The sequence below is a fragment of the Felis catus genome, chromosome A2, assembly GCF_018350175.1.
Source record: "Felis catus isolate Fca126 chromosome A2, F.catus_Fca126_mat1.0, whole genome shotgun sequence".
Lineage (NCBI taxonomy): Eukaryota > Metazoa > Chordata > Mammalia > Carnivora > Felidae > Felis > Felis catus.
The window spans coordinates 107,141,884-107,167,687 of record NC_058369.1 but is presented as its reverse complement, the minus strand read 5'-3'; the positions used below and the strand labels follow the sequence as shown (position 1 = coordinate 107,167,687).

The 25,804-nt window shown below is 36.6% G+C and overlaps 1 long non-coding RNA gene across 1 annotated transcript in view; it reads left to right on the top strand.

Moving 5' to 3' along the window:
* The first annotated feature begins 1,251 nt into the window (after nucleotides 1-1,251).
* LOC123383893 overlaps nucleotides 1,252-25,804 on the top strand; it is a 107,716-nt gene continuing 83,163 nt past the window's right edge. Inside the window, exon 1 of the long non-coding RNA XR_006594248.1 lies at nucleotides 1,252-1,822. This is a non-coding gene — a long non-coding RNA (uncharacterized LOC123383893). The remainder of the gene's footprint in view (nucleotides 1,823-25,804) is intronic.

Here is a 25,804-nt window from a genome sequence, read left to right as displayed (position 1 = left end):
GTGTAAATTTTATTCCTAGCTGCACGTTTTATAGAACATAGGTTAGGGGAAAGTTACTCAATCTGGCTAAGCCTCAGTTTTCTCATCTGTACAATAGGGATAAACATAGAACCTATTTCAGGGTTGCTGTGAGGATTAAATACAGTCAATTTTCTAAATAATTTGTGTTTGAAAATGGGCAGATTCTATTTTCTGGCTGCAGTGGAAACGTAATCCTAGGAGCATCAGCAGCAGAATTCTCTTTGTCGCCACTTCCATCCTTCCTCTACAATACCAACACTGTTTTTTTAGAAATTGACGATAGTCCATGTTTTACGTGATAAAGGTACAAACTCCGCAGGCACACAAGAGATTTCATGAGCTGGATCTTCTCAACCTTTCCTGTATCCACTTTTCTCTTTACCCCATGTGCAAACTTAGCTCTAGCCACACCATTCTACCTGCATTTCACCAGATACGCCATGTTTTCATGACTGCACTTTGGCAAAAGTTATGCTCACCGGTGCATTCCCTTGCTCAAGGGTTGGTTCACTTGTGTTTGGGAGGGTTTCTGGACTCACCCTTGTCTGGAAAGCATTAGAGTGATTCTGGTGAGTTTCTGTTGTGCTCCTTTAAGACTCTGATACGTGTGGTAAAGTTTTGTTTTGTTTTAATGTTTATTCAGTTTTTGACAGAGAGAGACACACACAGAGCCTGAGCACGAGAAGGGCAGAGAGAGAGGGAGACACAGAATCTGAAGCAGACTCCAGGCTCTGAGCTGTCAGGCGACCTGAGCCAAAGTTGGACACTTAAATGACAGAGCGACCAAGGTGCCCCTAAAGATTTTTACTCTGTATTTTAAATGGTTATTTGTCTGATTCTCTCATTAAACTGGTGAGTCCTTTGAAAACCAGCCCTGGGATCTAGTCACTGCTATTTCCCTGGGGCCATCCTATATTATATATCCAATAATCTTTGAGTAAATAAATAAGAGACAGCTAACAAAACTACCAAGTTCCCATAAAGTATACATTACTTCTCTCAGAAGAAATTATATAAAAATTGATATTCAACAAATCATAAAAATAACACTTTGGGGGTGCCTGGGTGGCTCAGTCGTTTAAGTGTCTGACTCTTGATTTAGTCTCAGGTCATGGTCTTGTGGTTCAGTTCATGAGTTCAAGCTCTGCATCAGTGCAGAGCCTGCTTGGGATTCTCTCTCTTTCTGCCCCTCTCCCATTCTCTCTCTCTCCAAATAAATAAACTAAAAAAAATTTTTTTAATGTGACTTTGTTTTTTTTACAGTTTCTTTTATTATCCCTTATAAACTTTGGCTGAATAAACTTACATTTCATTCTTATGTCCTTCTCACCTTTTGTCCCATAGGCAATAGTAAAACATTTCCAACTTTTTGTTAATTCAGTAGCCGATATGCCATGCTTTAACACACAGGTGGTTATCATTGAGCCAGTGCAGGGTCTGCATGCCTGGTGGGGCTGGGGGTAGCACACAGCTGTCTTCTGTTCTCCAAGGAATGTTGGGGAGGTAGAATACAGGATAATGGTCCCCAAAAGATGTCTACACTCTGATATTTAGAACCTTTGAATATGTAATGTCACAAAGCAAAAGGGAATTAAGGTTACAGTTAGAATTAAGGATGGTAATCAGCTAACTTCAAGATAGAGAGTAGTCTGGATTCTCCAGGTGTGCTCAACCGTCCTTTAAAGTGAAGAGAGAGGTGGAAGAGGTCAGAGTTGGTGAGAGATTGCAACTACTTGCTTTGAAGATGGTGGAAGGGAAGATACAAGCCACAGAATGCAGAGGCCTCTAGATGCTGCAGAAGGTAAGAACAAGAATTTTCTTCCAGAGCCTCCACAAGGAACAAAAAACTTTAATTTTACCCTACTGAGACCTGTTTTGGACTTCTCAGCTGCGGTACTATGATGATAAATTTGTGTTTTTTTAAGCCACTAAATTAGTGGTCATTTGTTACAGCAGCAATAAGAAACGAATATCGGGAGGTAGGAAGGTAGACAATCCATGTTTAGAGCTGTTGGGAAACATTGATGCCTTTTAAAATAGAATAAAAGTGCTGTTGCTGAATCTTTAATGCATTTGAATTGCTTAATCCTCTCTTAAATGCATTTGCATTGCTAGAATCCAGTACACGTGTCTTGCCTTTGACCCTATGTAGATAAATTGAGGAGGGGTGGAGAAAGGGAGAGAGATTTTATTTCCTAGTTCATTAGTTTTCGAATGATAGCACTCTAATCAGGGAAAAGAGAAAATATAAGGCCTCTGTTGTGATGAGATTTATTTCGGTGAAGACAACAATCTTAATCATCAATTTTTTCAGATTATATGTTTAATCCTGGTTTTAGTTACTGGGAAGTTTGCATTATGTTAATCCTTTTTACCCTTCTTGGGATACCTAAGATACTTATTACTTTAGTCTATAGGAACAAGAATATAATAAAAGGTGAATGTAAATGAGAGGTTTAGAGTACTCCTCTCAAGTTAAATTATTTATGTATGTCTGCCCCACATTTTCCTGCACATTCATTTCCCAAATTCAGCTTCAGCTAAAGCAATCGCCGAACAGAGTCAGCTAATGAAGCTGCCCCTACCTGCTGGGTCACAGTCCTACTTTTGCATTTGGATTGCTATCTCTGTTTGAAGCTTTTGAAGAGGAGTGTGCTTGGCAAATGCTAATGGGTTTCAACTGGCCTATGTGTAAATTTCTAGGTGTTTGGAGGGGAAAATTAAAGTACTTTGCAAATATTTTATAGAGCAAAAGATTTTCTGGCTCTTACTTGTTTATAGATGAGAATTTCGTGAGTCATAGAGCAGTTGCCGGCCAGATGAAAACTTAGCATGTCTTTAACTTGAGACCTTTAATTCGAGTCCTTTTCTTTTTCTACACCCTTCTATTGTGAGTGAGTTTAATGTATCATTAGAGACTCCATAGCCATACACACACATGGGATAAATTAATCAATTCAGGGTCTTTTCAGTACTGTTGAGTCACAAAGATTCTGTCCTTGACTTCACTCTACCAATCTCCCCTGAGCTCTGTTTCATCTAGGCTTCACCTTTTGGACTTGTATGTCTTTGCATTGTACAATATGAGCAGGAATGCTAAGTTAATTCGGTGGGAATCCCCCATCCTCCATAACTGATTACCTTTGGCATCTAGCTAATTAGGCTGCTCAGCTTCCATCATCCCCAGGTGATAACAGGTTACCCTTGACCTTGATGTTTCTCTTAGTAATTTGGGATTCACTGACCCCCTACCCTGACTTTGGCTATCAATTTCCACTTGCCCATGCTGTGTTCAGGGTTGAAACCACTCTCTCTTAGTGTAAAATTCCATTTCATTGGTCACTATACCTGTTGTGATAACTGCCCCTCCCCTCCTTAAATAAGTCTTTGTTGTCATATTTTAGCAAGTGTGATTGAAGAATTTTTCTTTGACTTAAGTCTGTTGTATAATGGAAAACCAATATATTGGTAGCATACTAGCAGAGGTTTAAGGACTGTTGTAAAATTCCAGCCATATAAAATAATAAGGGAATTTATCTCATATTCCAATTGATAGGGACAAAAAACAAACATTTTTTTTAAAATCAGAATGTGGGAGTAATTGTTAATGCCCATGCAAAGCTTGAAAAAATTGATGATTTGCAATTCTATAACGAAGTTCGTTGTAAGAAAGCCATATCCCTCCAGATCCCACCTTGAGTTAACCTGAAGCCATGGAAAGTTACCTGCACAAAGAACACTTGCCTGCCTAAGAAAACTCTTAGAAAGAAGCAAACATGCTTAGAAGAAAGGCACTAACATGTGCCTAGGCTTAATCCTGAAATGGAGGAGAATGGTATCTCCCCCGTCAACCCTCAATGAACTGGATGGGAGTCCACTGACAGATGTCCCAATCTCCCGTAGTCTTGTGGGTTTGACAATACAGAGTTGTGGTCTCCTGAAATTTTTGGAGCCTTCCTAGTGAGACTCAGCTGCAGTAGCCCAGTTGTTAACGTGGCCTTTATTGAGTTGTCTTGGATCTCTGTCTCACTTTCACCTCCTGGCATTATCTTCCAAATGAACTACCAACAGCCAAATCCTTGTCTCAGGCTCGGCTTTTGAGGGAGACTTGTTTGAACCCAAAGACTTTATCACCTGTCGGTTGCTCTTTCAAAGAGACCTGTGTCATAGGTTAAAGAAAAGGTTGCAAATCAAATGCTTGAAAAGGCCAAGACGGTAAGAAAGACAAACTGAGACTCATTAAAAATTTAAGAGTTTATTTGAGCAAAAATTGATTAGAATTAAGCCACATCCAATTTAGCAGATAGAAAGGAGCTTGAGGAGCTGTACAGAATGACAGACTTTGATAGGCAGAAGGGAGTGGGAACAAGGAAATTATATGAGGCAAAAAAAGCAGGTTGGTTGTTGCAAAGTTATTTCACTTTACAGGATGGCAGCGGTCTGTCAGGCAGATTACCTAACCAGTGCTGATCAGGTGATGGCTGATGAAGATTACATTTCTGGGAGAGCTGAAACTATCTGATTTCAGTGATGTGGGCCTTAGCCTAAGTGACTGCATTCTGGACCCGATATCTTGCTGATGAGGATTGTTGGGAGTAGGCTTAAATATGCCGAAACACGGAGACAGGAGTACTAGGCATCTTCTATTGATTGAGCGCCTGTGAGTTTAGGAAACATCCATGGATAAAACAAAGTGTGTCGTCTTCTTTGATTTATATACTAACATAAAATGATCATTAAATCATCTTTGTAAACCATTTAAAGTGGCAATATTTAGGAGTTTTAATTAAAAATTTTCATGAGGCTATACCATAGTTTGGAGGCTTAAAAATAAGTATTTTTATAACAGGAGTCACTTTCATATTACTGATAAGTTTGGAATATTTTTTCTTTTTTTTTTTTTGCTTTCTTCTTGGTCTACTTAGTTTCCCTAATCAAATGCCACTTAACTCAAGACTGATATTACTTCACACTGAAAGGAAAAGCATAACCAGTCCATGTGGTACATGATGTATTTATATATTGATATGTTGCTGTTGTTTATTGGTGCTGAAGATAACCTCTTCACTGTCAGCTATAAACAAGGAATAGATTACAGGTTTGACTCTATACCAAGTCCTTTTCACCATTCACTGTCTATGTGACCCCTAAGATAGGGTAGGTGACAATCTATCAGGGACTTCTTTGGGGGGCCCACATTTGACGAAGGATTGGGGGGGAAAATAAACTTAATGCAAAAACCACCGCAAATCCATGTACATGTTTAAGATGGAACAAATAGTAAAGTGAAACAGCAGATTTGCAATAGATGCCTTAAAATAGTATCCAAAGCTTCGTGGCTCCTGCAACCAGAACTCTGGAAGATGCTTTGACAAAAGAGCTGCCTCACACTCAGGTCTTGACGACAGACTAGACCTCATTTCTGAACTGCAGACCTGCATCTAACTGTCTAGTGGAAACTGTCCCTGGATCTTCCAGGCATCACAAATGCAATGTGCTTGACCAATGAAACCATCCACATTTTCCCATGACAACCTGCTCCCTGTTATTTGGTTTTCACATGATGGAAGCATGACCCGCTCTTTCTTAGCTAATCACTTACCAAGTCTTTTCTATTCAGTTTATTTCATGAATTTTCTTCCACCTTCTTCGACCCTACTGCTGTTGACTAGTTTTTGGTTTGTATCTGTGATTGGAAATTGGTCAGTAACTCCCTAACCGACCTATCTGCTTCGAGTTTGTTCTACTTTGATTGAGTCACATGAAATAATTTTTTTTTCTAAAACAGAGCTATTACTAACAGACTCCAATACATACTGAAGAATGGTTATAATATATACTGAATAAAGTGAATTATTCCTATGGGTGGACTTGCTTCAAAATTGTTACATGAGAATGTGCTCTTGCTCTCCTGCATTAACATAAGCTATTTTGAGTGACGGAAGAAAGGACAAGAATGACAGAAATGCACTTAATACCTTAGCAAAACGGCAGTCCAGATTTGAGTTACGCATGTGGTAGTGATACGTGGACCTTCATTACCAAATTGATAGAGAAAGGTGTTGAATGACAGCTGACCTACAAGACTTTCTGCACAACTCACAGCTTTCCAAGGACTTCCAAGGCCTCTGCCTTCATATTTCCTTTATCCTCTAAAACCTTCCAATCTCAGAAAAATACATGGCTTTGAATATCTCCTTGTTTAGTGGAGAACTTGATGCCTTCAAAGCTTGTTTCCCCGCATCCAGTTATTAAACAAATTGTTACTTATAACGGAGTTGGCGTAAGAAATAATGGATAAAATAGTAGTTTGAGGCACTTAGCATTTATAAAGATCTGCAGATGGGCTAAATAATATTTTCAAAATATTTATACATGATTGTAACTTTTCTATGCTCTCTAGTAACTACATGCTGTGAGCTCTGTTTTCACTTCTGTGAAGAATTAGTTGGGCTTTGGCTTGTAATATTTTAGATCACCTTAACATATGTACTCGAAATATCTGGTACGTCTTGTAAAGTTGTTCTATCATAGATTGTTTTTCTTGCCCTCAATATGTGTTTTCTGTCTTTTAAGACACCTTTTCGGAAAAAGTTCCGTCTCATTTATCCACATACATGTACATGTAGCCTCACATAATTTGGCAAAGCAAATTTAATCGAATAGCAGAGTCATGTTTAGCCTATATTAATTTCAAGACATTAAAATTTATATTAAAAGGAATTTAAAACATTGGACAATGCTCATTCGATTGTTACTGTATATTTCTTTTCATTTGCATTTAAGAAAACACATAGGCAGGGGTGCAAGTTGGCTCAGTTTGTTGAGTGTCCAACTCTTGATTTCAGCTTAGATCATGATTTTGCCATTGGTGAGTTTGAGCCCTACATTGGGCTCTGTGCAGTGTAGTGCTTGCTTAGGATTCTCTCTCTTTCTGTAAATAAATAAATTAAACTTCAGGGGGAAAAGAAAACTCATAGACAATACAGGTTCCTTTTGTTCAGGCAACTGAAAGATGAGTGGTGACAGGTAAAAATGTTTTGTTACTTAATTACTGAATAAATTAAGTTTCTAAATGATCCTTTGGTTTCACACAGATTTAATATTTGCTGCCAAACACATAGTATAAACTTTGAGAAAATGAAAACTTAAAATTCAGGAATAAACTCTGAGGTCTTTGTTGGTCCATTGTTGGGTGTTACTCTCCTAGTTTCTAAGTGCTCTTATGCTGAAAACCCTTGTCAAGCTTACAGAAGGGAAAATAGGTACTTAAAAATGCCTTCCTGGCTCTTCTTCCTAGAACTCAATCTTCCATTGGTTTCTAATTTGTTAGTGTATCTTTGGACAAGCATAAGAGCCTCTGATTTTGTAATTACTTTAAAATGAGCAGAATTTCCATTTCATTTTAGAGCTATTTTGGAATTTGACTTTTTCAAATTTGAAAAAAAATAATAGATTTTCTTATTTTTAAATTATTTACTTGTTTTTGTGTCTTGAGGATGGATATTTTGTATATATGAATATGGTCCTCAATTTCTGGTATCTTTATCAGCACACAAGTATTTTCTGTCCTATTTTTAATTTCTCTAAATGAGTTCCGGTAACATTTTGTACATTTTAGAATCAAAAAATGTTAGGAGCTATAAGAACCCCTCATTAATTTTTTTTTAAATTAGGACTGCATAGCTTACATTCTTTGGGCACATTCTCTGAGTTAACTAGGAATAGAACACCCACGTATTCCAGAACTACTCTGATCTCCATAAATAATTCAAACTGGCAAAAAAAATTCTGTAATACTTTTAAAAATAAAGAACCATATTCAAATCTGAATTAACCCCCAAAAATACATGTAGGATAGAATAGTTATTTCCAAAATATTGAGTATTTGAGAAAACTATTTAATTTTAGAGGCATTTGTATAATTGTTTTAGTAGGCAAATATTAGAGTAATTTTGCTTCTCCTGAATAAACAATGCCTGATAGGGATAATTGAGTAGTGGAGTTGATAGGAGTTGGCAGATTTTTTTTTCAGAGTTTTAATATATGTCTTGGCTGAAATACAGAATGCCAAATCACACAGGTGATTAAAAATTAAAATTGAAATAACTAAAAATAACAATAAAACCTAATCATGGGTATACTTAAATTTGTTGAATTATTTGTTATTTTGAAAGTTTATGCTCCCAGATTCCTTCAGGGTTTTGTTTGTTTGTTTGTTCTGAAAACCTTGATTTACAAACATTACAGTAAGGTATAATGCTATCTAGCCATAATGGTCTAAAAAAAAAGACTATAGTTTTAACACCATTATATTATAGGCAAAAAGAACATACTTCTCTTCCTTAATTTTAATAAAAACAAATTTAAAACTGAGTTGAAGTTTCTTTTATCAATAAAATAGCTCCACACCTAAGAGTAAATACCTCAAATATTTTGTGATGTACTCACTTTTAGCCGTTATCTACCAAGATAACATGGATTTTACATTAATGTCAAAAGTCTTCCATAAAGCTTGTCTTCCTTCAACCTTTGGTTTTTGCATGGAAATAACAGGGAAGCATTTTCTTCTCTATTAGGCCCATTACTTGGGCTTACACACTCACTCTCTACTTGAGTTCTCTTCTGATGTGTCCATACCACTTGCTGGTGTGCCTTCAGTGGATTAGGAGTCCTATTCTGGCAAAGAAGGCAGGGGGCATGTGTTTAATTTTTGGCCTTCTCCTCAACTCAGAATCCAAATATAGTCACATTCTATTTTCACAGTTGATGGCTCAAGTACTCACCTTGTCTGTTAGCACAGAAACCAATTCATAGCTGCTTCTGGAAAAGGAATCACCAGGACCCTGAGGGATGAGAAGTTAGGGGAGGTTAGGGGATGGTGCAGAGAGAGGCCAAGATGAGTTTTGACTCGTAAAATCAAGCAGTTATTTGTTGGAGCCACTAGGTGACACCATGGAAAGTTGTCAACAAAGTAATGATGCGCGTGCTGGTGCAGGTTCCTGAGCGTGTTACTGAGTGTGACCACACTCAAGCATAGCTTCTAATGTCAGCCATCTCTTGATTTGCTCATGACTCTTGGCCTTTTTCTCCCAAAAATATAATGCCATGCTGTACTTGGTCTGTTGGGATAGGCCGCTTCCTTCAGTTTAAAGTGGTACTCTTACCAACTCACCTTCCTTACTGTTTAGACCTTTGTCTTAAGCCTAAACACCAGTTTAGACCTCCCTTTCCTCACAGATACTTTATTTTAGGTGTCAGATTTCCTTTCCATGATAGTAGATCCCTGTGAAAGCGTCCTGTTCTACTGTGGTCTCTTGACCTTTAAATCTCAGGGAACTATAGGTCAAAATTTCTGTTTAATCTCCTACAATTACATCTGTTATTTCTGTCTTACTTCCTGTGATGAGTGAGAAAAGGTAAAAACCTCAAGAAATAAATCATGGTGTCATCACCAGACGTTCTGTGAAAAACTCTGGCAGGTTTTCTGCCCTCACCAGTTCCTCCCTTTCACATTCCATAATTTGTGTCTACTTACCTGTGTTTCTCCTGAAGAGTAAAAACATGGACACATAGATGCATATATACGTCCTGCCAGGTTAAGCACCTTTTTATACTTTTATGTGTATAATGGTCTGGCCTTAGTCAAAAATTGCAAATTCAGTAAAATTATATTACATCAATATTTTTTATCTTTCTTCAGGGTCCCCTTGACAACTATAAATGGTTGCCTTCTACCAAAAATGGTTAATGTTTGCCACTAAAACAGATTTCATTGTCTCAAAGATAAAGAGATTGATGTAATCCATGATTGTAGGGAAGACATAACCAGATCTTTCAAGTTTAGGGGTTTAGTTTGTACAAAGTGCTTCCTTTGGGTCACAGACTTGGGTGGCAGAATACTCACTGGGTTTACAGTCAGCCTGACTCTATTCCAAAATTCTGAGAAAACAAAAATTAAAAGAGAGGGAACAGAATAAATGTGCAATGATGAATGAGGATAGAAGTAGAAGCTGGACCAGGTCTCCCGGTTACTTGGACTCTACCACTTGGAGGATGAAATGAATGATGTGGTATTTACATTTAATGGGAGTATGCCAGGAGCTTGAACAATACAAATACTGAATTTTTAAAAAGGTATGCATAGTAAAATTTTAAGGGAAATTCCAGGAAAAAAGTATTGCAACTTCAACCTTTTTAAAAAAGTAAATGTGTTACATAACAAATAAACCAGATGTCATCAGGAGCAGGTGCCAGTGAAAGGTTTTACTACTGAATTCAGTGGAAGGAAGCATGCTCTGATCATTTCTTTCTGTGAAAAAGAGGCCAACCAGATACCTGCATTATAAGTCCATGGAGTCTGAAGTAAAATCCACAAGTAGAAGCAATTTAAAGCAACGGAAACTCGTCAAGTACTAAAATAAAACACTGGAAAAAGTAGGGATAATTATTTGCATATCCTAGAGAAGACTGTAATGCATTAAATGAAAGATAGTTCAAGAGTTCAATTTTTCTATAACTCTAACTTGATTTGCAGTAAATGCTCTAATTTACCATAGTTTGCAAAACTGATGTTTGGTTTTCATTGCTTTTTTTGTTTGTTTTTTGTTTTTTTAGAGTAGCTTCTCACATTTTTTACATACATTCATACACACACAGGCACATACACATGCACACATGTGAAAGCACATACATACATACACATTTGTACACACTTACACACTAACACATCTCTAGATTTCCAACTTTACTGTGGTTGTTTACTGCCATAGTGGTGACAAATCACCTTTCATAGACACATGTCATTAATTTATACTGAAATAAGCTTGGGTATTTATCAAATGTTCAGGTCTAAAAAATAAATATTTCCAGATTGCTCACAGCTGTATACAATTGGTTTTAGTACCCAATCAGAAGGATTATTTGTGACGTTTTTAGTGATTTGCTAATAGTCTAATTTTTTTTTCTTTAGAAATATAACTATTGTTTAGGAAGTAATTCAGAGTAGATAAATCACCAGTCTTGGGTTTGGGTAACCCAAGTGTTAAAATGAACAAATACCGCAATCTGTGTTTGATTTCTATGCTTTTCCTGTTATTTACCAAGTGTCTACTTCTGTGCCATAAATAATTTAGAGTTCAGAGTGAACTATGCCATTAAGTGCTAAAAAGGTCCAAATCACGTTTATTTTATTTGTTAATGTTTCTCTCATATAATCAAAATCTAAAACCATTCCACTTGCCCTCTAATAAACAAAAGTGTGCCTAAAATGCTATTGTATGCTTTCTTGTGGCAAAGGGTAGAAGAATATCCAGTATGATTGATTATAGAAGACTTTTTATGTGTATTCCTACTAGTGACAATGTAAAATTCTTGGTACATTCTATTCATAGAAGACAAACTATGTTTAATATATTTTAATATATATTTAATACTCCTATGTATTTTGAGTCAACTATATGTTGACTCAACTACATACCTTATACATAAGCCAACTACAATCCTTGAAAGAGTAAAATTTCAACTGAGTATTTCTTCTAACAGTGTCTTGGTAATAATTTTAAGTGTTCACTCTAGCACGTGGTGAAAAAGACCTAGCAGATTCCTCACTGTAATGGGAAACATTTTGTTCTTTTTTGTGGTGATTTTCTTATGCCAAAAAGCAGTCATTTCAAATGGTTTTGTTGTATTTATATGAACTTAAAACAATTGTCAGAGTAAAAAGATGGAATATGCAGACCACACCCACATCTTAGTGACTGGGGAAATTGAGGTTCAAAAAGCTTTCATTTAACCCAAGTTATAAAGTAGACTTGAGCAGGTCAAGAATCAAAACATCACGATTCTGATGGGGTGTCCTGGCCTTTCTCCTTTGTTTCCTCTTACAGAGAGGGTTTGTGAAATTCTAAAACACTTCTCAAAAAAATACACTACAGACAAGTTTAAGATGTTAGTAAATGTGGATTAAAAACAGGTTTCCCTTTTGAAGTACTACTTACCAGTCATTTAAATATCCTATACATTGGAAACATGATAGGAAAAATTCTTAAATTTCTCTTTGTTCAGACTGGAAACTAATTGAGAGGTTTAAAACAAATAGACTAGAACTTAGTCATTTATGTACGTGGGTTTATATTTGCTTTTGGTTTTTCCTCTGTATGAAACTAAAATAATTCACACCATTACAAAATCCTTGCTTGTTTGCCCTTTGGTTATATGTAGGTAATTACATATGATAGGGCTTTTGTGAGGGAATAACTAGTGTTGCAGGGCTGTGATGATATATATAAGAAATTAATCTAGTGGCTGGCATATAGTAAGAGTTTAATAAACCACTTTTTAGTTAGTGTTATTTAGTGATTGAATTTACTGAATCATCATGTTCTAATATTACCTGATTCACTTGGACTGGTTACATGGAAAACCTTTTCTCATTCATATGATAAGGTCATTACTAAAGAGAAAGAGACTTCTATACTATATGGGAACCATTTCTGTGCTAAGTAAGCCAAACACTATTGTAGGTGTTCTATATATTATTCCCTGTAATGCTCCCAAGGACCCTATAAGGGTATTAGTCACTCCCACTCCCCACCGTGTAAGCATGGACACTCAGTTCAGAGAGATAGACTCGAGGAGAACTCCACAGAAATATGAGAAAAGCTGATTTCAAACTGAGGTGTGCCTTCTCTAGACGTCCATCTATTTTCTAGTCTATCAGGCAACCTTAAAATCCAACAGATCATGCAGCTTCACAATTAAAAGAAGCATACTTTACTTACTGTAGAAAAACAAATTTTGTGTAAATGACACACTATTCCATTTCCATATGTCAACCAATATCAATGAAAAACAACTAGTTTCTAAATGCTAAGTCTGCTGGACTGTATAATAGGAGGTAGGACTTAGGAGTTCTTTTGGCCATAGCTACATGCTTTTGTACTCCTGTCTCCCAGTCAGAAGCCAAAAGCAACCCACGTGTGTGTGTGTGTGCGCACACACACACACACACGGCACCATCTGCTTAATTCTCTGACAGAATAGAGCTTTCTTCATATGATGAGAATCATGCCTCCCTCTGCAACATGGCCCAGTCTCTCACTGAGGCCCTTTTAAGGATGACTGAAGAATGCATTGCAGCCTTCAGCACATTTCCTCAGGCCTTTCATGAGCCCTGCTGAGATAAGTCCAAATGTCCAAATGTCGAAAATCACTTCATAAAGAAATGTCTTGGGGCGCCTGGGTGGCGCAGTCGGTTAAGCGTCCGACTTCAGCCAGGTCACGATCTCGCGGTCCGGGAGTTCGAGCCCCGCGTCAGGCTCTGGGCTGATGGCTCGGAGCCTGGAGCCTGTTTCTGATTCTGTGTCTCCCTCTCTCTCTGCCCCTCCCCCGTTCATGCTCTGTCTCTCTCTGTCCCAAAAATAAAATAAAAAACGTTGAAAAAAAATTAAAAAAAAAAATAAAAATAAAAAAAAAAGAAATGTCTTTAGCTTTTACATGAGTGACATGATTAATAGTCTCCCTTTAATAGTATGTGCCAGGTAATATGCTAAGCACTTTGCACACATTATATTATCTAACAGTAATAATAGCAGAATGCAATAGGTGCTATTCCTCATCGCTATTTTTCAAGTGTATAATTGCAAAGGTAAAGTAACAGAGTTAGAAGAAGATGATCCAGAATTAGAATGTGATAACACCCCTACTAATTTGGTTCTATCTTAGAAAGTTTGTATAAGATAAGCAAACTGCTGAGCTGTTCAGAGGTGAGTCTAGGATCATCACCATAAAGAATCTCCTCTAGAAACACCAGGAGTATTTTCTCCTTCCATGTTCTCCAAACTTCTCCAAACAAGAAAACAGGCAATCAGATACACTGAAGATAGGAATGTGTGATATAATGATTTCTTTGAAACTGTTAGCGCAAGACATTCATAATACTGAACATGGTTTCATGAAAGAAGATACTTGGTTTCATGAAAGAAACTCTGTTGGCATTTTCATTCCCATTTATTAAATGTGATATCTTTTGAGACCATAATGTTTATGTAAAACAAAGGGAATAAAAATCTCCACAATCTTTACACTCTAAAATTTACTATACATACTGTCAGAAACTTTGTAACTGATGATATAAAAACCTTTCTAAACTTTAGTTATGATACATGTTGTTTGGGAAATTTTGGGCTTGCTCTATTAGTGCTCAGATGGTTGTAATGAAGACAGCTGCTGGGGAGATTTGGCAGGTGTACAAATAAACTTAGAAACGTACGTGTTTATCACTTAGAAGCTGCACACACCTACTGTTCTTCTTCGCCAAAAAATAACAATTCCACATTTTATAGGCAATTGTCTTTCCTTTTTTGTCCCAGAGGCTCACCAAAATTCAATAAGTTTATTTTAGTGAAAACCACCTTGCTGCACTCAGCATCTTGCCTAAGCAAATTTCCTTAAAATAAAATGAACAGGAGCCATTACTGCACAGTGAACAAAGCCAAAATGATCACAAGCCCATTTTTTTCCAAATGAGCTCATTACTATTAATTTCTCCTGTCCTTAGAGAATATTTGGAAAAGCAAGTTCATCAGGAGAGGGAAATAAATGTAAAAGCAAAGTTGGTAAAAATATCTCTCACCTTCAAAATTGCATCTGAAGTAAGGCAATCCCATAGGACACTAACTCTCCATGGCATAGGCTCTGAATAGATAATTCAGATGATTAGCTGTGCCTGATTCTCAGAGCATACATGGATGTTTTGACACTGGTATAAAAGAGAAGCTAGATGTTTGTAGAACGACCTCAGTAAATATGCATAATGCAACAGATTTCATTCTCAAGAAACTTAAGAGTTTCCCTCCTTGGAAATCTAGAGAAACTCTGCAATTAGGACTATCACAATAAAAGCCAAATGTTTAAAATAAATTAAAACATTTAAAGATTGGCTCTCTTGGAGCCAAGTTCTTGAGCTGTCCCTACCAAGATGGGGAGGACTTTATAGACTACCTGATGGGACATGGGGCTGGAAGTCAAGGCATTATGTGAGAAGAGTGAGGTGATTAAAGCATTTCATCTCTGATGACTCCTCACACTTTTCTTTTGAACTTCAGCTCCTCCAGTTAATAGCTGTATGACATTGTAATTCTATTCAACACATAATAGTCTCCATTTTTAAATGAAAAGATCATAACAGTTACTACTTTATAAGGAATAAAATATTAAATGTGAATAGCCTAGGACAGTATCTGGTGCACAATCAGATACAAACCATGTTGGTAATTATATAATGGTATGAATTTGAACTTTATTTTCTATCATCTCTACGTTCCCTCCCAAATGGAGAGTATAGTAAGTTACATATATATGTGCTTCTCTGCCTTCAAAAAGACTAAGCAGGACCAGGTGGGGTTTGGAGCCACAAAGTGGGTCAGGAGGCAGGCTGTGCCCACAAGTTTTTGAAGGAGATCGTTCTTGTTTTTCTATGAGCTAAAATCTTTCACACTTTATCAACGTACAGGGATAGTAAATCACCTAAAAATTTTTTAAATTTTTTTAAAAATTCAAGATCAGGAAAATGAATAAGATTGTTTGGCTTGACTATCTGAGACATGGTTCATGAAGCAAAAAAGGATTTTATCAGCTTCTACACGGTCTGACCTTCTTCACTAAGATGGAAGAACAAATAGCGATTTGGGGCTATTTACACCATTTTTAGGCAAGTGAGTGCATGAGCAGAGGGTGGGGACAGAGAGAGAAGGAGACTCTCAAGCAGGCTCCATGCTCAGCAGGAGCCCACGGCGGTGCTCAATATCACCCCCTTGAGGTGATGACTGGAGCCAAAATCAAGAGTCACACCTTTAACTGCCTGAGCCATGCAGGCCCCCCATACCCTCTTTTACTTTATACTTCTGTTAGCCTGCAACAACAGGAAGCCACTGAAAATGGGGTGGGGGGGGGGGTTGCGGTCTCTTGTTATTACCTACACATGGCACTTCAATTCCATTGATATTGTCCCCTCTCCTCCTCTTCTTCACTTGACTCCACCTCTCCTTCTCCTCTCCCATTATTTGTCTTTCCCTCCTTTTCTCTCCCCCTCCCATCCCCCTCATTTTCTTTAGTCTCCTCCTCCCTTTCCCCCTCCCACCTCCCCGTGACTCTCCTCCCTCTCCATCATCTGTCCGTTTGTGGTTCTTTGACAGCAGAGAGAATTTTATCATTATCAAAACTTCTTGTGGCCCTTTTTCCTGGTGAGTTGACTTAATGATAGGCCAGAAAAAAAAAAAGCCATACACCCAAAACTAGAACCATTAGTGTTGAGTTGTGTCTGAGTAATGCTGTCAATTCTTTAAGAAAGAAATACACTTTGCAAAGATGGTGGCTACTTTTCAATAGGATTCAAGCTGTTAAAGTTAATAGAAAATGAAAAGCTGGAAAGTATTACTTGATTTAAAAGCCACTGATGCTCAAGTATTAAGAGAATGTACACTGAGGACCCGAGTGTTGAATTCCTAGGTAGAAAATTGTCATTTTAACATTTGACTTAGAGTGCTTGAAATTAGAGTTTAAATGTTTATATACCTAGACATCGCTAATTTCAGAATTTCAAACCAAATCAAATGCTCTCCACCAAACAAAGATGTGGTGATAGTTCGAATATATTTACACTTATCTTTATTTTGTAATACTTAAAATTTAAAGATCACAAATGACCTTCTTAGCCTGTCTGACAACGATTGTATTACCAATAATATCAAATGTTAAGCATGAAATACAAATATCCATCCTGTGCTGCACACTTCCTTAACATGTCTGGCATTTCCCTTAAGAAGGCCATGAAGAACACCTTGCTGGAAAAACCTTTGTTCCTCACCAACCAAAACATAAAGGAGGTTCTGAATAATTGATGTAAAGCTGTCAATTCATATACCCTAATGTACTCTATAAACAAGAATGCCATAATAGTTAAAAGATTGAACTCATTGGCTTTTCTTTAGGCTCAAACATTTTACCTTGGCAAAATATCCCAGCAGTAGCCAAAAACCATTGCGTGAAGGAAGATATCCGAGATCATGTAATAATCAAAACTCAGAAGTTTTTTTAAAGATTATTCCTCATATGTAAGCCTTCTAAACATTAATTTGCTTGCATTTTCTCCTTGGACATCAAAAATATACATAAAATGGGAATCTTTTCAAAGAAACAGATTTCAAACTACAAAAGTCTGTTTTTTTAAAAAATTCAATGCATTGCCACACTAGTTGGTTTTTCTTGCATTAGTGTATTTCAAAGTGCAGCCATTATTCCTCAGCTATAAACAAAGTACAATATATAGTTTTTGCCTAACTTCCTGGGTAAACCACATTCAAGTCCAAATAATACTTGTACCTGATTCAAGATACTCAAACAACAAAGTCTTAGTAATAATATTAGAAGAAAGCTGAACAGTGTTGAGGAAATGTTCAGTGTGGTAAGATTTTGTTTATTGGAGAGTATTATGGTTCAATACAAAGTGATCAGAGGAAGTGGGAGAAAAACATGGGTTCTAAAGAGGAAGTCAAGGTAGAGCTCTACCTCTCTGACAACTATTTCTTGGGATCAGATTACAAATAAACAACTTGTTCGTATATTCTAACCTGAACTTCCACTTTTTGGGGGGGTTAGAAGAGAGGTACCCAGGCTAACTTACCACTTGATTAAAACATTGCTGGTCATAAATTGGTTTAATATTAATTTGAAAAACAGTGATCTGGACCTTGGGAAACAGGAGAACCCAAGTGCAAAGAAGGACTCCTCAGTGATGGTGTAGGTAAAGAATTCTTAGATCGATTAGAGAATCTTGTGAAATACCCAATGATGAATGGTATTCAAAAGTCCAAGTGTAACATGTCTAATAGGAAAGTATTCTCTCTTTGGTGTATATCAACACCGTCCTCTGATGCCTCCTTTTGTTATTTCATAGAAACCTAAAATGTACATTTTGCCTTTAAATTTAATTCATCAAATATTTCTTGAGCTGCTACAATGATAAAGGCTGGAATGTTTGTAGAAAAGGACCAGAATGTATCTTACGCCTTTCAGTGTTAATAAGGAATTGAAGTCATGTGGGCATAGCTGATGGCTTCAAACTTGTTTTACGGGAAATTAGGATTTTGGAGAGGAAATAGAGAAATCAGCACTGCATATTTCGGGTTAGAGAAGAGATTTAAACAAAATTAGATGGCTAAAGTAAAAACTTACAGAAAAGTAAATATACAGAAAAAAGGGGAAAACCAGAAACAGACTAACCAGAAACAGCAGAGAAAGTATCAGGAACACAAATTTTAGCATGAGATTCTTATACACAAATACCTAGGGAGTGAGAAATAAGTTTACCATGAGATGTTATGATAACAGTGCATATCCACATAGTTGTTACCAGGCTTCCCTCATCACTCAGAAGGTGTGCTGGCTGTGCAGAATCCCCTTCTATGAATTGATAGCCTTACCCTTATTGCCATATAGTCAATCTGATGCTTCATTCTTTTCTATGGATCTGTAGAAATTATTTTTACATATTCTGAAGAGTAATCTGTCAGTTATGTGTGTTACAGATGAAGGAGCCTTACTTCATTAGTATTCCAAAAGAGTTCCAGTAGCATCTGACAAACTTCATTTGCCAGGCTGAATTTAAGTCAAAAATAGATAAGGACCCTTAAAGGGGGCACTATTTTAAGACATTTTATCTCCTGTTGGTCAAAGGGTACAAATTTCCCATTTTAAGATGATTAAGTTCTGGGAATCTAATGTACAGAATAATGAGTGTAATTATCAATATTATAATACTTCACAGTAACTAAGAGAATAAATCTTAATTGTTCTCACCACAAAAAAAAGAAGTAGTAATTATGCATTGTGATGTTCTTAGCCAACACTATGGCATGTAACTGTTTTGCAATACGTAAGTGTATCACATCAACATATTATACACCTGAAACTTAAATAATGTTATATATTCCGCTATATTTCCATGAAGCAAAAACAAAAAAAAAAAGAAAGAAAAAAAAAGTTGTATCTCTTGTCCAGAAACAAAACATCCAAGAGTTAGCTACACAATATGCTAGATACTAGGATACAAAAGCACACAAGACACCATAGCAGTTCTCAGAGGGTTTTCAATCAGGTAGAAGAAATCAATATTTATAAAATTAAAATTAATAAGGTGTGATAAATTAATACAATATACTAAGCGAGTACAGAGGATGTGGTGACTGATTTGTTTAAATGTGTTCAACTGGTTAATGAGTTACCTTGAGAAGTACTGAGATCCCAAGTAGAGAAGCAATTCAAGCCAAATATGATTTGGAATCCAATGCTTTTGGACGTGTACCATAAAAACAATTGTTTAAAAGCTGAGTGAGTTTGAAACAGCAGAGTCTAAGATAGTTGGATTTCCAAGAACATGTTTGCTTAATGCATTTCATTCTTGAAGTCCAAAAAAACACCCCAAACCATGGACTCAATAGCAATTAAAGTAAACAATTATCTTGTTCATATTATGCCTTGTTTGTCAGTATGATTGATCTTCTAAACCAGGAGTTGGAAAACAATGGCTCATTGGTCAAATCCAGCTAGCTGCCTTTTTTTTTTTTTTTTTTTTTTTTGGTAAATAAAGTTGTATCATAATACAACCATGCTCCTTAATTTACATATGTTTTATGACTGTTTTCACAACACAAGCCCAGATTTGAAGAATTGATTAAGACTGACCCACAGATCTAAAATATTTACTACTGTGTTTTTCACAGAAAAAGTTTGCTGAATGTTACATCTAAATGATCACCTGTTGCTCATGTGGAAGGGGCATTATTGGGTCAAATGTTGGAATAGATTATTGTGCACTTTATATCGTACTTTAAAATTTTGTATTTTTTTCATTTTGAGCAAATTGTTTTATAATGTAGATAAGCATATTCTTACCTGTTAACAAATAACTGATAAAATTCTCAGTGTAATCAATCCAATTCAATTGGATCGTGTATGTTTTTTCTTCCAACCTAAAAATTATGTTATAAATCTATATATTACTTGGCTTTCACCACTTGTTCCACTCAAAAATACATTTAAATGGATTAGGAACAAGAAGTGACATTGCTATAGCAACAGGACCTATATGATGAGGTAATGCTTGCTAGATATTTAATGTTACATTAATGAGAATTCTGCAACATTATTACTCTTGGAGGGTCAGTAATAAATTTTTTATTATCATATGAGTAGAGAGATACTATCTTCTCTTTTGCTCTTATACTGATTGATCTGGCCAACCTTGGTGAACAATTAAATTCTGGGGTGTATTTTGAAGGTGGAGAAGAAAGTATGAATTGGAAACTCTTTTTTAGCAAAATAGCTAAGCTAAAATAACTCCTTCTAATATTAGAAAAGTCCATTTATCTAAGCCTCAGCATTCACACAAATTCTCTCAAACAAAATGTTTTTCCTAGAAATGAGAGACCTGGATCTCTGGTGGGCAGCTGCAATAGTCTGCCTTCCAAATGGGTTCTGATTATTCTTATCTGATGGCATCCACACCCTTGTGTTGTGCCCTCTGCACTAAATAGGGCAGACTCGGGCTAGTAATAAAAGACATTGAAACTTCTACCTTACTCTCGGGGACTGCTCACTTCACCAGGTAAGGCAAGTTGGAAGAACAACCTTAGAGGAAGATCCTTCAGCTCCAATGAAGTGTTCAAATAATTACAGATATTTTGACTAGAATCTCATGAAAGGCTTTAGGCCAGAACCACTCAATTATGCTGTTCCCAAATACATAAAAAACAGCAACTAGAAGAAGATGTTGATATTATTGATGACATACCATATTAGCCACTATGTTCAGGGATACATTGTGAGACACAATAGGTAATTAATGCAGCAGCAATACCCCATCTTGAACAGTTGTGGAGCCCTACCTCACTGAGAGAATCTGCCCATCAGCCTTTGGCAAGCCTTGGAACAGAAAGTCCCAAACCAAAGATTGTACAGTAACATCACTCTACCTAGATAGAAGCTCCCTTCAGCACAGATTTAGCCCAACCAGAGTGCCTAGCTAAATGCCTGAACTGATGCAGTGGGAAATGTTTTCATGTGGGAGACTGACAAAGAATGTTTACTCATTTGAAACCATGTGACATTGGGCATGACACATAACTTCCAAACATCATTTCTACAAAATTGAAATGAGTATTTGCCTTTTTCAAAGTGTTATGAGGGGCAAGTAAGGGAAGGAAACACATGTGACAATGTCTGAAAACAGTGAAAATAGCCCACATCAGTAATCACTAGTCCTTGACATCTCACTTATAAGGTAATAGCTCCTACTTGTTTATTTGTAAATATCAATAAGATGGCCCTTTTTCAATGGTTTGAATTACTGGAAATAGGTGTAGCTCAGAAAATACTCTTCCATTCTTGATGCTTCTTACTCTGTGAGTACTTGACTTTATTCAGTCTCAGCTTTAACTCTGAAGACACAGAAAGGATGCTTTCCTTTCCTATACCAATTGTCCTCATGTTTCTCCTCCTAACCACTTTTATGCTGGCCTGCCATATTTATCCAGTGTGAGAAGATCCTGTACTTCCTGTTCTTATTCATCTGTGCTATGAACCACCCACGTTAAACACCCCTAAAGGATAAAAGGAACACTCTTTTTTAGTATATATTACTCATACCATCATGAATATAAAAGAAATTTAACTCTTAGTAGCATTAATTCAACTACTTTATTATTTTATGTAATATGATAATATAAATACCACTAACATTTATACTTGGTACCAGATTCCAAGTGTTGGGAGCATAGCTGTGAGTAAAGCAAAATCTCTACTTTTACAGGGTTTTTAGTTTGTAGTGACAGGTTGTAAATGAACTGTATAAAGTATATAGTATAATATATGATGCTATTGATAAAAAGAAAAAAAGGGAAGATTTATAGGGGATACCTAGAAGGTGCAGTTTTAGATAGAGTTACCAAAAGTCTTCATAGAAGGGTGACATTTGAGCAAAGATTTGGTGGAAGTAAGAAGTGACCTGTGGTTCTCAAAGTAAGGGCGTTGCCATCACAGGAAACTACCAGCATATAGACCATCATGTGGAAACGTGTGTGATTTGTTTGGAAAGAGAAAGAAGGTCAATGTGACTGAAACAAAATAAGAAAGGGGAGATTGTAACAGGTGATGCCAGAGCTTTTAACCGGAGTCAACATTTTCCAATAATTTGGCTTGTGCATGGAATGGTGTGGAAAGTCACAGAGGGACTGAGCAGATAGTAGTTCTAACCTGATTCGTGTTTTATAAGATGGATTCTAGTAGTTTTAATAAAAATAGAGTGGTGGGGCCCATGACAGATGCGGAGTGACGGGTGAGTAGACTTGGGCATTAATATTGGTAAGTAATGATGACCGCTGGGACCAGGGTGGTACAAAAATTTTTAAAGGGGCAGTGAAAAAAATGGTCAGATACCAGATGTATTTTGAATGTAGAGCTGAAAGGACTTACTGATTGATTGAATTAGTGTAGGAGACAAAGAGGATGCTTAAAGATTTTTGGCATGAGAAACTGAAGGAACGGGATTGCCTTTAAGTGATAAGTAGGATGTCAGGAAAATCTACTTTGGGAAGACTGAAAATAAGGAGTTTTCATTTTGTAATAGGTCATTTTTAAAGTGCCCATTAGACTATTAGACAACCATGTAAAAATGTCAGGTAGACAGTCGTCCATGTTGGGAATTAATGGATTAGGTACGGATTAAAGATATTTCTTTATAATTTACCAAGATTTAAATAATCTTTAAAGTTGACATTTGATTGTTAAAAGGTGTGGAATAAAAAGATAAAAGGTCTAAAATTGAGTTCAAAACACTCGTATTTTAGAAATAGGCAAGTGGAGAAGATACTGGCAAAAAAGCTTGAGAATGAGCAACTTGTTACTCAGAAAAATCAAGACAGAGAGGCATCTTGGAAGCCAAGTGAAGACAGTGTTCTAAAGGTGAGAGACCCATGAGTTATCAAATGCTTTCAATAGGTCAGTAGATGGAGGCATAAGAAAAGGAAGGCAAGGGTAATTGGTGACATTTACAACAGTAATTTCAGTGGAATTCAAAGCACAAAAACCTCAATGTGGTGTTTTGAAGGTTGAATAAAGGAAAATAATTTAGGTGCTGGTGAGGACAACTGTTTTGAGAAGGTTTGCTTTAAAGTAAAGGCAAAAATCCGATACAGTGACTGGGGAGAGGATAGAGATCCAAGGAGAATTGTTGTAGCATAGGAGATACTTGAGAATTTTTTATGTTTATGAGAAAATCTCAGAGAAAAAGACCATGACAGACCAGAGGGAGATTTGTGGAAACAATGTGCTTGAGTGGTTTAGAAACAGGCACACAAATGGAAGAGTTGGTCACTGGTCAGAGTACCGATAGTTGATAGCAACAGACATAGTTCAAGCCTAGGTGTAGAGAGGTGGGTGGATATATTTGTTGGAACATTTTGAGGTTCTCTTCTTAATCCTTTGGCTTTCTCACAAAAATAGTATATTAAGTCATGGACAGAGAATGAGCTTGAGAGTGTAGATGTTTAAGATTTGAGGAGAGAGAAGATGATTTGAAATAGTATCACGGAAAAGGAGAGAGAAGGTGAATTGTGCATCATTAAAAGCTCACTTGATCTTTGTGGTCATATTTCAAGTGATAGGTTTTATTTTTCTCCAGCATGTTCAACTGCACATCTGGGCAGGAGTGGAAAGGGAGACAAGTTGGAAGCAAACAAGCTGCACTCTGGCATTGCCAAAAGAATAGAGCAGAGTGACTGAAAGGCAGAGGTAGGGGTCAGGAGTGGTTATAATGACTGAACACGGAATTCAAGAAGGATAAAGAGGGAAATAGAAATTTGAGCACGGATGAGGGTTAATATGAGGTGGTACATACAGTCAATGGATTGTAGAACCCATGAGTTAGAGATTCTTGCAGTTAGGATTTTAGACCAAGTGAACTGGAAAGATGGGATGTAGTTGTTGAGAGAAAGGATGCTTGTAAATGAAATTTGGAGTGATTGTAGTTACTGGTAATGACATTGTAGGATATGACCTTGGGAGTAAGTAGGTGGTGACACAAGCATTAAAGGGGAAAAAATCAAAGAAATGTAGGTAAAAATATTGAAAGAATCATCTAAGCAAATATTAATTTTTTTAGGCATTCTGGCAGGAGTAGTGGTGGGCAGTGACCTTGAACCAGGAGGTAAACTTCTCTAGGAATGAAAGATTATACCAGGAAAGCCAGGTAGCAACTACAGGAAGCCAGGGTACTAGAGAGGATAGTCTCATGACTAAGGATCAGAAGATATTTTTTAAAGAGTAAGGAACAGGAATTTTCTTTAAACCATAATGAACAAGAAGAAGGCCTAATACATCTCTGAGAGAAATAGGCAGTGTGTTGAGAAGAAAATCTGTGCCATGTATGTGGCACTATGATCAGGGAAGAGGCACAATTCAGTATAGAGCAAGGAAATGAAGGATGTGATTTTTTTTGCTAATGACTGTGAATGGAACAATCAATTAAATATTTTCATATTTTGTGCCTTAGTAATTGCATTACATTTCCAAGAAAATTGATAGAGAAGAGAAATAACCTGTATACATGTAGGTATTGCTAAACCAGACCATAATTCAATTGTATTAATGATTCACCTCAAGCTATGCACTAGTGATCCAGGTGATGGATTCAAGGTCAGATGGTCAGAACAGCCTCTGGGCTTTATGAACCACTTGTATTTCTGTAGCTCCAGGATGTCTTTATGATAAAGTAAAGACTGTGTTCCATTAGCCTAGTCAGATGGAAAATAAAACAATGGTATTAGATTTTGAGAACAAGACAGTTGCTCTGGTATCAAGTGTATATTTGGCAAGTTGTTAAAAATATATCCAAAGCAAGCAGTAGGAAGATTAAATAGAAAGAACACTCCTCTAGACTTGGGTTATAGGGTTACTCCCGCACTATTGATTCAAACTTGTTGGGCTTTGATTTTTCCTATATATAAACTGAGAGGGTCAGACCAGTAAATCTTATGGTCCTGGCTCTAAAATTCTAATATCTTAATCTAATGACAAGCCAAATAATAAAACTTTTTATGTAATAACTTGCCTTTATACTTTGCATTAAAGTATTTGAAAATAATTATTTATGTAGTTGGAAATTGGAAAGCCCAGTAAATAATAGTAAGTAAACATGGTTTTTGCTGTAGAAAGCAAATGAAAGATGGAAATAAAAGGCTGTACCAAACAAAAAGAATAAAATTTATTATCTTTTCCCAAACCCAGGTGAAGTATGGCCTTTTTCCAGATATTTATCTTTCCCAACCATTTTCAAGATAATCAGTAATCAGCCTTATAACAGATTGCCTAATACTGAACTGATACAAATCCTAGGAAAGAATGATAGAAGAAATAATAGGCAATATAAATGAAACAAAAATGTTAAGTTTTTATTTTATTTTTTAAATTTTTTTTTAATGTTTATTTTTGACAGAGAGCAAGAGAGAGAGAGAGAGAGAGAGACAGTGCATGAGCGGGGGAGGGGCAGAGAGAGAGGGGGGGACACAGAATCCAAAGCAGGCTCCAGGCTCTGAGCTGTCAGCACAGAGCCTGAAGCAGGGCTCGAACTCACAGTACCGCGAGATCATGACCTGAGCTGAAGTCGGACACTCAACCGACTGAGCCACCCAGGTGCCCCGAAAAAAATGTGAAGTTTTTAAACACAATA